We start from the raw sequence: 14,523 nt of genomic DNA on the forward strand, positions 1-14,523 counted from the left end.
TGAGAAACAGAAGAGGAGTTGAACCACTTCTAGTTGTAGTGATGACTTAGTTATGACATTTGGGTGAATTGTTGCTTTATATATTATATATTCCTTATTTGGTGAACTATGAGTGCATGTTCATGAATAAAACAGCTTTCACACACAAGGACATCAATAGTACAGTGGAGACTTGCTTTAGGGAAATGGCCACAACGATAACATTAAATATGTATAATGCCTGTTTTAAATATTGAAGCCAAAATCACCCTGGAACCCTATATGTGTGTATTTTCAGATCAGGGATTTATCCAGGGTTTATTTGGGTAGATATTACAAATACAAATTACATCTCTTCCAGTGATGTCAACAGTTCTCTTCGAACAGACACTGAAACATAAATGAGGTTCTTTCGTTTTAGGCATTTTGCTATATTAAAATAATAAAATGCATTTTGGATAGTATTTGTGCTGCTGCTTTTGATACTACAGTAAGTCTGTGTCCATGGATATTAAATATTCATTTAAACACCCTATCAGCACATCCACAGAGTTACAAACACTGACACCACACACACATACAATACAGTTCAATACACACCAAGCAAACATTTAAATGACAAAAATTCATTATAAAAATTCTGTTGACTGATTTGATTCGAAACATGAAATAATAGACTATGGTCTAATACTGCTTTTGGTCTACATCAATGTCTGATTGATGCCCTGAGGCACAGCATATCAATCAAATGCCGAGTTTTGAGATGAAAGGCCTACTTGAGTGACAGCTCGATGATTCCAGTTCTTCATTCGCCCACAACAAACACAGGCAGTGCAAGGGACATGCAAAAAGAAAGAGGGATGAGGAGAAAAAACAAACAAACAAAAAAAAGAGAGTGACAATGGTCAACAGAAGAATACGTGAACAGTCAATGCAAACAAAAGCATGGCGCTTTGAATCAAGAGTGAAAAAGCAGAGCCTGGACTGTTAGTGAGATCACAGGCATCGCAGACATTAATAATCAAGCCTCTGCTGCAAAGGCAGTGCGAAACGATGACAGATGTCTCTGTGAAATCAGACGGGGTTTATGTAACATAAGATAATTATGCAAACGAAAGTTTTGAAATGAAACACCTGAGGATTTCGATTATTAAAAACCACACAGTTCTCCCTGTAGGCCATAAAAATATGCACATGTCCCAGATGATGGAACAGAGGTGTGTGTGTGTGTGTGTGTGTTCATGTATATGCTTGGTCCTCATGTTTGTCCTTTGAGAGAAAGAAATATTGGTTGCATTCCACTTTTGCATGCTCTATTCACTGAAAGTATGTCCTGTGTGTCATTTGCTGATGGAAATGTGTGCACTTTTGAGTATGTATAGGAAGACAGTATGCCATAGGGCCCTATAATACACCCGGCGCAATGCAACACAAGGCGCTGCGCAAGTGTTTTTGCTAGTTTCAGTCCGGCGCTGTTTGCATTTTCCCGTCCAGCGCCATGTCGTTTAATTAGCAAATGCATTTGCGCCCATTTGTTTGCCCATGGGTGTGTTGGTCTTAAAAAGAGGTGTGTTCAGGCGCATTGCTGGCACAATGCTATTTTATGGAGCTGAAAATAGACTGTGCCATAGTCCAGCTCAAAACCAAAAAAAAATAAAAAAATATATATATATACATATATGTATGAGTGGATTTGGACATGCCCTGAGTGTACCTGCACCGTGTGCTTTACACTTTGCAGTTAGATCGTTAAAATAGGGCCCATAGTGTGTTAGTTTGCAGCATTTTTAACCTAAACATAGATTCACATTTCCCATTCAAGCAATTTCTGCATACAACAATCTGCAAAGCACTAATGCTGCCTTTAGGTTATTTTGGTATAATAATGTATGAGATGAACACTCATTAATTACCAATGAGAAGCTGTGGATTTTCTTCAAGCGTTGGGGGGGGCGTTAATTATGATGGAAGACTCACTGATAATATTCATAATAAGATTGTGATGAATCTTGGTAGACAATACTGTTCATTTGAGGCATTTTATGAGGGGACAGGCTTGTGTGGCAAAACCACATCTCCCACCATTCCCTGTGGCAGCATAAGAACACTAAAATCCATTCAAACGTTTAGGTTCAGTAAAATGTATCTTTTTATTTAGAAAGAACCAGGATGCATTAAAGGGTTAGTTCAGGCAAAAATCTTAATTATGTCATTAATGACTCAAACTCATGTAGTTCCAAACCCGTAAGACCTCTGTTTATCTTCGGAACACAGTTTAAGATATTTTAGATTTAGTCCGAGAGCTCTCAGTCCCTCCATTGAAGCTGTGTGTACGGTATACTGTCCATGTCCAGAAAGGTAAGAAAAACCTCATCAAAGTAGTCCATGTGACATCAGAGGGTCAGTTAAAAAATTTTGAAGCATCGAAAATACAATTTTGGTCCAAAAATAGCAAAAACTACGACTTTATTCAGCATTGTCTTCTCTTCCGCGTCTGTTGTGAGCAGAGGTGGGTAGAGTACCCAAAAACTTTACTCAAGTAAAAGTAAAAGTAATTCTAGAAATATTTACTCAAGTAAAAGTAAAAGTACTAGTCTTGAATAGTTACTTGAGTAAGAGTAAAAGAGTATCGGATAAAAAATCTACTCAAGTAGTTAGTTACTAGTTACTTTGGGTCATATATACGGAGACTTTTTTTATATAGATATATAGACAAAAAATGTATGTAATGTATGTGTGTGTGTATAAATGTATATATTTCATCAGCCTTTAATCCAATTTATGTAATTTATTATAAAACCCTGTCTGTTTATTTAAGTAACAAATATAGGTATCATGCCATAACATATTTTTAATACGACTGACTTTATTTTAAATGTGAATTTAACATTGAAAGTTAATGTGATATAAATATTGCTACTAATCTTTCATTGTTCAGAAAGAGAGCAAATAACATTTACATTATTAAACATAATTTTCACTGACAGTCTAGATTTCATTCACTCTCAGAAACTACCATTAAAATCACTGAAACTGTTAACACTGTGAAATCAATATCTTAATTATAGATTCGTACACACATCTGCACTTTGTTGTTTCTGACGAGAGAATTCGCCAGAAAGAGGTATTCAGTCAGTGAGCGAGTGAAGGAAGCACCGGCATATCAGCGATGACTCATCGGAACACCTCTGATTGGCCTGATTGCATTCAAAAGCTCAACAGAACCGTGTGTGATTGGTTAATGAGCAGCGCTGTAAAAACGCGTCTGTCTCTGGCTCAGCGCCAGCAAGCGATCACAGATCTGAATTTAGCAGCTGATGATATGACTTGCTGAACGTACTCGCACTGGTGTGATTGTATTAAAATTAATAAAATCTTAATCGGCTATTCTTTGTCTTTTGGAAGCTGCATTCAACCTGTTATAAGCCACACACGTACAACAAACTAATGTCACAGTGGTATCGTGTACTGTAATCGAATGTAGCCCAAGTTATTACCTGTTAAACAGTAGACAGCACACGCGTTCATCTAATAAGGATCTCCATCGCAAGCAAATAATAGCCTTTGCAGATTTGATTTCAATTCAGTGCAGTTCCATAGCCCCGTTTTCAACGCTGCTAATGTTCTTAAACGTTACAACTCTGAGTGAACCGCTTCAGAACTCAGCGCGTGCAGCATGGAACTGAACGACTCAATCAAACTGATTCATGAACCAATTCACTCGTTTGCCAATTGGTTTGATCAAGCCTTTGAACAGAGTTGACTCAAAAGAATGAATCATTCGCGAATGGGCATCGCTCATTGTCCAGAGAAAAGTAGACGGCGCGTTTGGAATAAACTGAAGCATTTATTGCATTAAGATAAAGTAACGAGAGGGGCGTCGCCCACAGTAACGAAGTAAAAGTACAGATTTTTCCCAAAAAATGTACTCAAGTAAGAGTATAAAGTACCCATCTTTAAATATACTCCGAAAAGTATTCGTTACCCCGAAAAATTACTCAAGTAAATGTAACGAAGTAAATGTAACTCGTTACTACCCACCTCTGGTTGTGAGAGAATTCACTGCAGTTTAGTGATATCAGTTTAGTGATATCAGTTTAGTGAGCCAGATAATGAATGAAAGATTGACTCGTTCATAAATGACATAATTTTCGTTTTTGGCTGAACTAACCCTTTAAATTGATCAACAGTCACAAGCAGTTTTATATTGCTACAAAAATATTCTATTTCAATTAAAGGGTGTTCTTTTTAACTTTCTTTTCTTCAAAGAATCCTTAAAAATGTATGATGGTTTCCAAACAAAAAGCAGCATAAATGTTTTTGAGCATGATTTCTGGATTATGTAACAGTGAAGATTGGAGTAATGACTACTGAAAATTCAGTTTTGCCATCACAGGAATAAATTACATTTAAAAATACATTGATATAGAAAGTGTGTTTTTTTTATTGTAAAAAAATTACTGCATTTTTAATCAAACAAATACAGCCTTGGTTAGCATGAGACTTCTTTCAAAACAAAACAAACTAAAATTTGTACCAACCCCAAAGCTTTTATTAGTATAGATCAGTTAGAACCTAATGTACATTTATTTCATTTAATTTTCTTATTCTAATGCTAAACACCCTAAACACCCTTATCTGGTAATGAAAACTGGAAATTTAAGCTAAAATAAAATTGTCCAATGCTTCTATTTTATTCTAACCACCTGAACACAGGTCAGGTCAATATTATGATTTGTGGACACATCAGGAGGATTGCATAATCCCAATTTTTCATTCTATGTATAGTGTAGTTTGAGCAGTGCAAAATGAAATCTAGCCATTTCTTCTGTTTGCAAATAGTTTTCCACCAAAGAAAATACATTCAAAAGCTGCACTGGCTTCCTAATGTAAATAAACCTCAGTGTGAACTTAAGTTTACCAGCCGTTTCGTCCTCTGTTTCAAATCCAAATCAATCAGAAAGCTAACACCAAACAGAGTGCATTATTCTCCATCAGAAAGTCGTCACCTCAGGATCTAATTTGCCTTGTGTTGCATAACTCTCTAAGGATGGCGTTATTTATGGTGGTGCTCTGTTTTGTGGGCTGGTTCTGCTGAGCTCAAAGCCCGGCAGCGTGCGCAGACAGATCTGATGAGCTTGATGTAGCTGATCACGGTAAACTGGTGCTGACAGCCCCTCTGAAAAGCCATATGCCCGAGGGCAAGATGAAAGCTCGGATCCTGCATATGTGCTTGTGTGTGTGTGTGCATGCAACACAGTGGAAGTAGGAGGGAAGAGCATCTGAGTGGGTGAATGTGCTGGTATCAAATTCATTTGTAACTCGAGAGTGTGCGAGTTTAAGTGTGTGCGTCCATATGTCTGTTTTACAAAGAATCACAGCTATATATATATATATATATATATATATATATATATATATATATATATATATATATATATTACTTTTTAAAGTGATAGCTTGCCTCAAAATGAAAATTCAGTCATCATTTACTCATCCTCATATCATTCCAAACCTGTACGACTTCCTTTTCAGATTATTTAAATAATATTTCACCTGTTTTTATCCATAAAATGTAAGTCAGTGTGGTCCAAAACAACACTGACCCGATTCAATTTCATTGTATAGACAAAATAAGTTTTTTCTTCATTCATTTCTAAGTTCTGAAGAGAAGTAACAGATATTTTCTTCTATATGGTGGCATACAGTACATCCAAGTGTAATGAATTATTAAAATAAAATAAAATGTGAGCAGATAATTGTGAGCTTTCAGGGGTGAGGTTTAAGCAGACTTAGCTTGGCTACATTAGAAAACACATACTTTTCTCTACATTTTGGCACTTTTGTCCACACTGAGATGGCATTTTTGTCCTAGCTTTTTGAAGATGCTTTCCCAGATGAATAAATTTGAAAATGCTGTTTGTAGTGACTGTGAAAACAGAAGTATTCAAAACCGGTGACAGTAGCCCCGCACATGGCATGGAGGAAAAAAATAGTAGGCTAAATTGTGTGCACTATTTACTATTTCATTCCCTCGATTTATAAATAGTGCACACGATGTACTAATTAGTTCCCTTGATTTGCTAAATCATGCACACAATTTATAAATCAAGAGAATGAAGTAGTAAATTGTGTGCACTATTTAGCAAATCGAGGGAACCAAATAGTAATCATGTACACATTTTAGTACATCGAGGTAACAAATTAGTAAATCAATGCGCAAAATTTTTTATTTTTTCTTGCATGTCATATAACACAGAGACTGACAGCACGGCTTTAAAATGAAAACGCCTTTTTTTCAATGTATCCAGACCAATGAAGACAGCCCAAATGATTAGAGAAGACCTGCATATATCACAAGAGAGAACTGGTGGATCACTGGAAGATCCAGTTATGCCATTTTGATTAAACATTGTGAGTTCAAAAATTAATTAATTAATTAATTTTAAAAAATGCACAGATGCCCATTTTACACAAGTTGGTATTCTTTTGGGTCTTAACGAAAAGTCTATAACATACTTTGGTAAAAGTTTCTCAATTATAGTGTAAAACAACACCGTTTTATACCTTGTCAAAAACAGTTCTGTTCACAGTTTCGTTTCGCTGCATGTTACGTCATTGTGTACAGGTTTCAGTTCAAACCTGTAAAAGTTAATTATGCATTCAATGACCACTTTAAACTGAAACATAAGATGTATTTAGAAAAATTAAATGAATTAAATTATGAATTTTCATTTCGTGCCAACTTTAAATTTGAGTAAATGATGACCCATTTTTCATTTTCAGGTTAACTGTCCCTTTAAGCACAAATCATTTTGGAAAGCTGTGGAATGCAGGTGTGAGAGCAGTTAACATCGGGCAGAGAGATTATGCTCATCCTCTGTGCAGTGGCAGAAATTGATTGTGAGTTCAATTAAATGCGGAAAGACAGTTCAAGTTTAAATTGTTATACGGTCACAGATTGATCCAGAGCAATAGCATCATCCAATACACCGATTCCAACCTCACCAGCACAGAGAATCACACACCATCGATTCAGTTCCCAAATTTACCATACAATCACCCATATCCAGCGAGCACAAGAGACAGAAACAGAGAACCAAAGTGAGGTGCTCAAATACTTCTACCCAAAAGCACATCAAATGCTTTACATAAAAATTCAAACTGTAAATATGATAGCGTGGAAATGAACTCTAAGCCCAAGATCAATGAAAGGGTTTGCGTGCTTCAACTCTCTCACGTCCCGATCAATATTAATTAGCACCAAAGATTTGCTCCATTACAAGCTCAAACACTATCTCTCAGACAAAGCTCTCAGACAAATGATCAGTTTAATGTTGCAGGGCCGTTATACCATCACTTGGAAAGAAACGCAAGGTTTAATAGCTATTCCAAACAGATGTTTTGAGGTAAATATGAAAAAAGTCTCATCACAAAGTGTGTAGTTTTGATTTAGTTTTGTTAATTCTTTGCTGTGCTTCCCCTTGTTGCATTTAAAATTAAATCTGAAGATAGTTACGAGCAGACCCTAGGTAGCAACTTATTAAGATCTCTCCTAGACTATTGAGTTGTTACATCAATGCTAGCTAGGTTATCTCTGTAATGAGAGCCAGCAGGGTAGTGCAAAGCTTTTCTTCAGTTCTTTCTTTCTTAAAGGCAATATTCATGTCTGTTTCCAGGCCTGCATGGAACAAAAAAATGTCCACTTCCCCTGTCCCTTGTGAGTTTGTTTATTGTAAAATATTTTGTCTGATCTGATAATTCAGGTCCCCATACACTAAGTGTGTAGTACACACAGCCTAGTTTTATCAAATTTAAATGCATTGAGCTTAACTGCACCAATTTCCTCCAAAATCAGCGTAGACCAAGGCAGATAAACTGATTCAGAATCTCTCCAGAGATTTACTTTATGACACTGATCTGAGATCAGACTTGCTGGATAACTGCCACTAGAATAGTTAGAGTCAGAGTAGATGCTATACAGAATCCGAAGAAGTCTTACAGCGAACAATGCAATAAATTTAATGGTCATGTGTGTCGTTTTTTAAATGCCTGAAATAAGGTCTGTAGTTTACGCAAGATCAAGATATTTCCTTGTTTAATTCTGAGATGAAATACATCAGAAATATGTGTAAAAGGCTAGATGTGGCTACAGAGAAAAACTGATCCAACTAGTAGATTTAAATTGTGGTTTGTTTATACTAAAGCTTTTTACATCTGTTAATTGTAAAGAAGATAACCCTAATGAACAGGATGTGTAAGAATAATACACTTTAGTTAGTCACAGAACTTTCCTGCAATTTCTAAATCCAGTGGAAAAAATCCTATGGCTGACTTCCAGGTCGGCCTACAAAAACATATTGTACATATTTGTAGCAGGGATTATTTGCTTGCCTGACCAATGGCAGAAAGTGAAAAACCTGTCTGCAGACAGTCATTATTTTTACAATTATACTGTAATTATAGTACACTTGGTGTCAAATTTCACCTTGACTATATTGGTAATATCTAAAAAAGAATCTTTCTGTTCACTCGCAAACTCCTTAAAGGGATTATTCACCCAAAAATTAAAATTACCCAGTGATTTACCCACCCTTCAAAAAAGTAATCCTAGGTGTATATTACTTTTTTTTTCAGACCAATACAATCTGAGTTATTTTATTTTTGTTTTTTATTTAGATATGACCAGTGGTGGACGAAGTACACAAATCAAGTACTTGAGTAAAAGTACAGATACATATGGTAAAATATTACTCCAGTAAAAGTAAAAGTACTCCTTTTTCAATTTTACTCAAGTGAAAGTACAAAAGTACTCAATTTTTTATGTACTTAAGTAAAAAAGTACTGCAAGATAGATGTTTGCAATTTTACATAGGCTACTTAATTTAATTTTATATTAGCACATTTTTTTATAATCCTACTTCTCAAAATACCTGGGATTTTTTCCAAAATAACCACTATATGGAGTCAAAATATATTTTTGTTGTTGATATGGACTACACTGATGAGAGTAATGTTCACTGTGAAGCTTACACTGTGATGTACCTGAGAGAAAACAGAGATGACCATCTGATTTTCACCAGTAAGAAAAAAGTATTTTAAAGTTAGTTGTTTTACAGAACATCAAAGTTACAGTAAAGACCAAAAGTTTGGAAAACTCATACAAAGAGTTTTCTTTATTTTCATGACTATGAAGATTGTAGAGTCACACTGAAGGCATCAAGGGCTATTTGAGCAAGAAGGAGAGTGATGGGGTGCTGCACCAGATGACCTGGCCTCCACAGTCACCGGACCTGAACCCAATCGAGATGGTTTAGGGGTGAGCTGGACCGCAGACAGAAGGCAAAAGTGCCAACAAGTGCTAAGCATCTCTCGGGAACTCCTTCAAGACTGTTGAAGACCATTTCAGGTGACTATCTCTCTAAGCTCATCAAGAGAATGCCAAGAGTGTGCAAAGCAGTAATCAAAGCAAAAGGTGGCTACTTTGAAGAACCTACAATATGACATATTTTCAGTTGTTTCACACTTTTTTGTTATGTATATAATTCCATATATAATTCCACATGTGTTAATTCATAGTTTTGATGCCTTCAGTGTGAATCTACAATTTTCATAGTCATGAAAATAAAGAAAACTCTTTGAATGAGAAGGTGTGTCCAAACTTTTGGTCTGTACTGTATATATGACATGATAATAAGGCCTGAAGTTAGGAAGAACATTTTAAAGAAAAAAATAATAAAAAAAATTTCATAATGATTTTTTCCTTCTCAAATCTTGTCTGTGGTTTAAAAACACCCCTGGCCAAACGGGGTGCATCTCTTCCCACTTTGATAATTACTTCAATTACCATGTTCTGAACATCACATCCTTTCTTTTCTAACCAGATGTAATCTATCTATCTATCTATCTATCTATCTATCTATCTATCTCTCTCTCTCTCTCTCTCTGTCTCTCTCTCCCTCTCTCTCTCTCTCTCTCTCTCTCTCTCTCTCTCTCTATATATATATATATATATATATATATATGTGGCTAAATAAAAATATTTGGACATTTATAAAAATTACATCAACTTAGCACCAACAAGCTTGTTAGCTAGACAGTTAGCATCAGCTAACAATATTTACTTATTTTCAGTACGATGAACATTCATGTCTGTCTACTCGTCTAGTTAATCCAAACAATATACATATGTATAACGTTACTGTCGATAAACAATATAAAAACAGACGTCACATAGGACATTTTAATAAAACATTACGGCAGCGGTGAATTTGAACATGCATGAGTTATTGTATTTAATCTGTGTTGTTTTAAGGTTGTTTTTTTTGTTGCTGTTGTTGTTTTTTTGCCTAAAATTGATGTGTCTGCATCGTCTGCACTCGAGCATTTGAGTGGGCTTAAATAGATCTCTCTTTACAACGGATTTAGTTCCCAAACAACTGACAGTTTTGACCTAAATATCATTTTCAGTTACAATAATTAATCCAAAATTTCGACATAACTTACTTTTAGTAACATCAGACGCACGCGCGCTCACAAGATCTCCCGTTTCTTACTTCTGGAGACTCGCACTAAACGGTTCATTTGAATCAGTGAGTGGTCGACTCCAGAACAGCTGCAATCGGATCATTCTAATTCGTAAACGAATCGTTTGGTGCGATTCGCGATCCGATTTAAAAGTTTCTTTTGAAAAGACTCAGTTCGTTCATGATGAATCAGACACCGCTTCTGCGTGTCGGAGCACGTGATATAGGGAGTAACGATATGTTTTATGAAATGTAGTGAAGTAAAAAGTACGATTTTATGCTTTGGAATGTAGTGAAGTAAAAGTAAAAGTTGCTCAAAATAAAACTACTCCAGTAAAGTACAGATACTTGAAAAATGTACTTAAGTACAGTAACGAAGTAAAGCTACTCCGTTACTGTCCACCACTGGATATGACAGTGTAGTGAGTGACAGGAAGTGATGTGGGGGAGAGAGAGGGGGTCAGGATTGGAACTTGAGACACCGGGCTATCGACGCCAACTAATACAATTATTACCCCCATCCCCCAGGACCCGTATGGAGCAATTTTTTGCATTTTATTGGATTTCTAAATCGTAAACCACATTCACTGCCATTACAAAGCTTGGAAGAGCCAGGACATTTTTTTTTTATATAACTCTAATTTTATTCATCTCAAAGAAGAAAGTCATATACAACTAGGATTGCTTGAGGGTGAGTAAATCATGGGGTCATTTTTATTTTTAAAGGTGAACTATCCCTTTAACTTGGCACATCTTTCATAAAATGCATGCTACTCTGTCTGAATTATTGCCGTCTGCTGCTTTTTAAACATGTTCTATATATACATATCTCCTTGCTTTAAACACTTTGAAAAACAAGTAATAAACTTAAGTATACTGGAAAACCAGAGCAAAAACAATGAGCCGACATAACAGATCAATCTTGTCATTGATTATTAATCCTTTTTTTCATGTTTGTGTGTGTGTGTGTGTATGAGAATAAATTAGTGTTTTGTACTGACCTCGTCCACGTTCTCAAAGGCGTTGATGACATCATAAGGCAGACAGGACAACAGGTCAATCACAAACCAGGTTTTCATGTAATTCATGCGAATCAGTTTCGGGTCTGATATCACTTCCCCGGCAGGGCCCACGAATGTGGTGTGGAAATTTAGTACAATATCTACCAAAAAGATCACGTCCACAATGCTGTCCACAACCAGCCAGGTGACGTTGTTCTGCTTGGTTTTGAATGAGACGTTGTATGGGACCATGATGGCGGTGTAGAAGGTGAGAATGAGGATGACCCAGTCCCATGTGGTCTTAAAGGCACAGTAGTGCAGGATGATGTGAGGGGGGGTCTTGGGGGTCTCTTGTTTGTACTGGGGCAGGATGTCAGAGCCCAGCTGGAGAACCTGTGTAAGAGAGAGACAGAGAGAGAGAGGCAGCGGATGGATGGTCGTTTATCTAAATGGAGAGGAAGAGCAATGACCTGTCTCGGCTTACAGGAGACTCGCCTCGAAGAAAAATCACATCCTGATAAACATCTCATCTCATCTGTTTAATAGATAAAGATATTTAGTCATCTAGATAGCAGATATTTAGTCATCCAACTAAAATGTATTTTTAATGGACATTTTGGATCAACCATCCCAGAATAAACACATGTTCACATTATATATTATTGAAGAATGAATGGAGACATTACCTTAAAAACTGTTTTACTTATCTAGCAGTAAAAATAATATTGTGTTAAATAAAAATTTTCATTTATTTATTTTTTACCTTAGTTTTAGGTCGATACCACATAAAAAATTCCCTTAATTTTTTTATTTTATTTAAATTAATGCATATCAGTATATTAACTTGCTTTATATAAAAAATTCAAATACATTTAAAATAACCAAAAAGTAACAATTTAATTTAAATATAATAATAATAAAACAAATATATATATATTCAGAAATATTTCTAAGCTGAATGTCATGATTGGCCAAACAGAACGAAGTATTCAGAATCATGCAAAATGACATGAATATATATATTTATAATTTACTTATTTATTGCAAATGACTATCTTGAGCAGATTATATACAGTAGTAAGTTTATATTGGTCATATCATATTATATAGTTATTTATTGTCTACTGCCACCATGGATTAAATATCTAATACAAAACTAATCTGGTAGCTCCATTGCATGAAAGCTTTTATGTGGCATTAGGAATAATGAGCTAGGCCTAGTACAGAATGTAAAAATATATATATCATATGTTACAGATGATGAATTCATTATGAGGCATTTCTGGCCCCCACATTTAAATGCCTAGGTCTTTTCTTCACATTTGGTGGCACTTTTGTCCCAAAGTCCTGTTAAATTCCCGACCCTGTTTTATAAACTATTCAAAAAATGCTCTAAATATCTTCTTAATCTCCCTGCAGGAGGACTGGAAACACACAGTGCAAGAGGATAGCCTTCCAAGTGTTAGTTTGATCTTTGACACGAATGGATGCAAACACATGATGGTACACACCAGAATCCCTCACAGGCATAAAATGAAATGTATTAGTCTGACGCACACACTGAGACGTACCTCTGCAAGGCGCGAGTGTTTATGTACATTCTCTCCTTTATGTACGGTGGGCTGCAGTTGTTGCAAGACCCCTCTACTGCTGGTCAGAGCCCTGGTCAGACGAGCAAACTTCCCCCATCCTGAACACAGATATAACCTGTATTAACATTCCTCTCAAATGCATAAATGGTCATGAAATACATCTGAACAACACGTACCTTTGGAGGAGTCATCTTCAATTGGTTGTTTGAATGCTGTAATGTCACTAAATGTACACAGGAAGAGCACAACCTTCTCCTGTTCATTTCGTATAGGTGCTATTTTCACAAAAAACCAAACCGGCATTCCTGGAAAAACACAACCACACACCGTAAATCTATCTTCTATTGAAGAAAAATAAATCTAATCTTTCTATTGAAGAAAAAAACTTTCTTGTCTCTGTTTTACACATTTATGCATATTCATTAATATATTAGCATAACAAATTTATGCTCTAGGACTGCTGTGTTCCTGCTCCCAGTTTTGTGTGCATCTGTGTGTGTTTGTTTGCAATGCTCACTGTTTTTCTTGTACATCAAGATCTCAAACGAATTCATCTCATAGTTCTCGAAAGTCAGTCGAACTTTCTCGCTTGTGTCCTTATCTGTGAGCTCTCCGTACATGAAGCTGTGACAAAAAAGAAATGTAAAAAACAGTCAGAAGCAGACAGTTTTCAATCAGAATTTCACTTGACTTTATTCTAAAAGTTTACTAAAAATAACATTCTGTCATCATTTACTCTTATCATTCTAATTCCATTTGACTTTTTTATTTTCTGTAGAACACAAAAGGAGCAGTGTTGTAGAATGCTGATGCTGCTCTTTTGAATAAAATAGAAGAGACCAGGGGCTGACAAATTCCAAAAGTGACAAAAAAGTGCCATGATAAAAGGTCATATATGACAACATGGACAACATATTCGCAGGCCCCAGGCACCATTCACTTTCCCTGAATGAAAAAAAAATACCATGCTAAATTTCTCCCTTTGTGTTTCACAGAAGAAAGTAAATCAAATGGGTTGAAAATCAGAACAACCTGAGTGTAGTTAAATTGTCATAACATTAATATGTATTTTGCTTAGTGGATATTTTGATTCATGATGAGCAGATAAAATCAAAAGTTTACTGAAAACTAGTCCAACTTTGCTTTACTATAATGACAGAGGCAGAGAGGGAGGAATGATACATTCGGGAGACTCTTTCTCTTAGAGACATCTGGAGCAGTAACGTTAATGAGCCTATCTTGTGTTTGGCATATCAAGGAAAAGTAAGAGTACAAAGCTGGCTGGCTCAACAACTAACCACACAGAAGACAGCCACTGTCACCCCTACAACTCTATTTTGAACATTAACTGTACCAGCTATATATATCTATATCTATATATATATATATATATATATGTTTTTTCTGTTTATTCTGCTACATACA

General features: G+C 35.8%; 1 pseudogene; it reads right to left on the reverse strand.

Annotated features, from left to right (window-relative positions):
* LOC113117434 (potassium voltage-gated channel subfamily H member 1-like) overlaps positions 1-14,523 on the reverse strand; it is a 47,128-nt pseudogene that overhangs the window by 27,614 nt on the left and 4,991 nt on the right.

The sequence above is a fragment of the Carassius auratus genome, chromosome 17 (genome assembly GCF_003368295.1).
Source record: "Carassius auratus strain Wakin chromosome 17, ASM336829v1, whole genome shotgun sequence".
Lineage (NCBI taxonomy): Eukaryota > Metazoa > Chordata > Actinopteri > Cypriniformes > Cyprinidae > Carassius > Carassius auratus.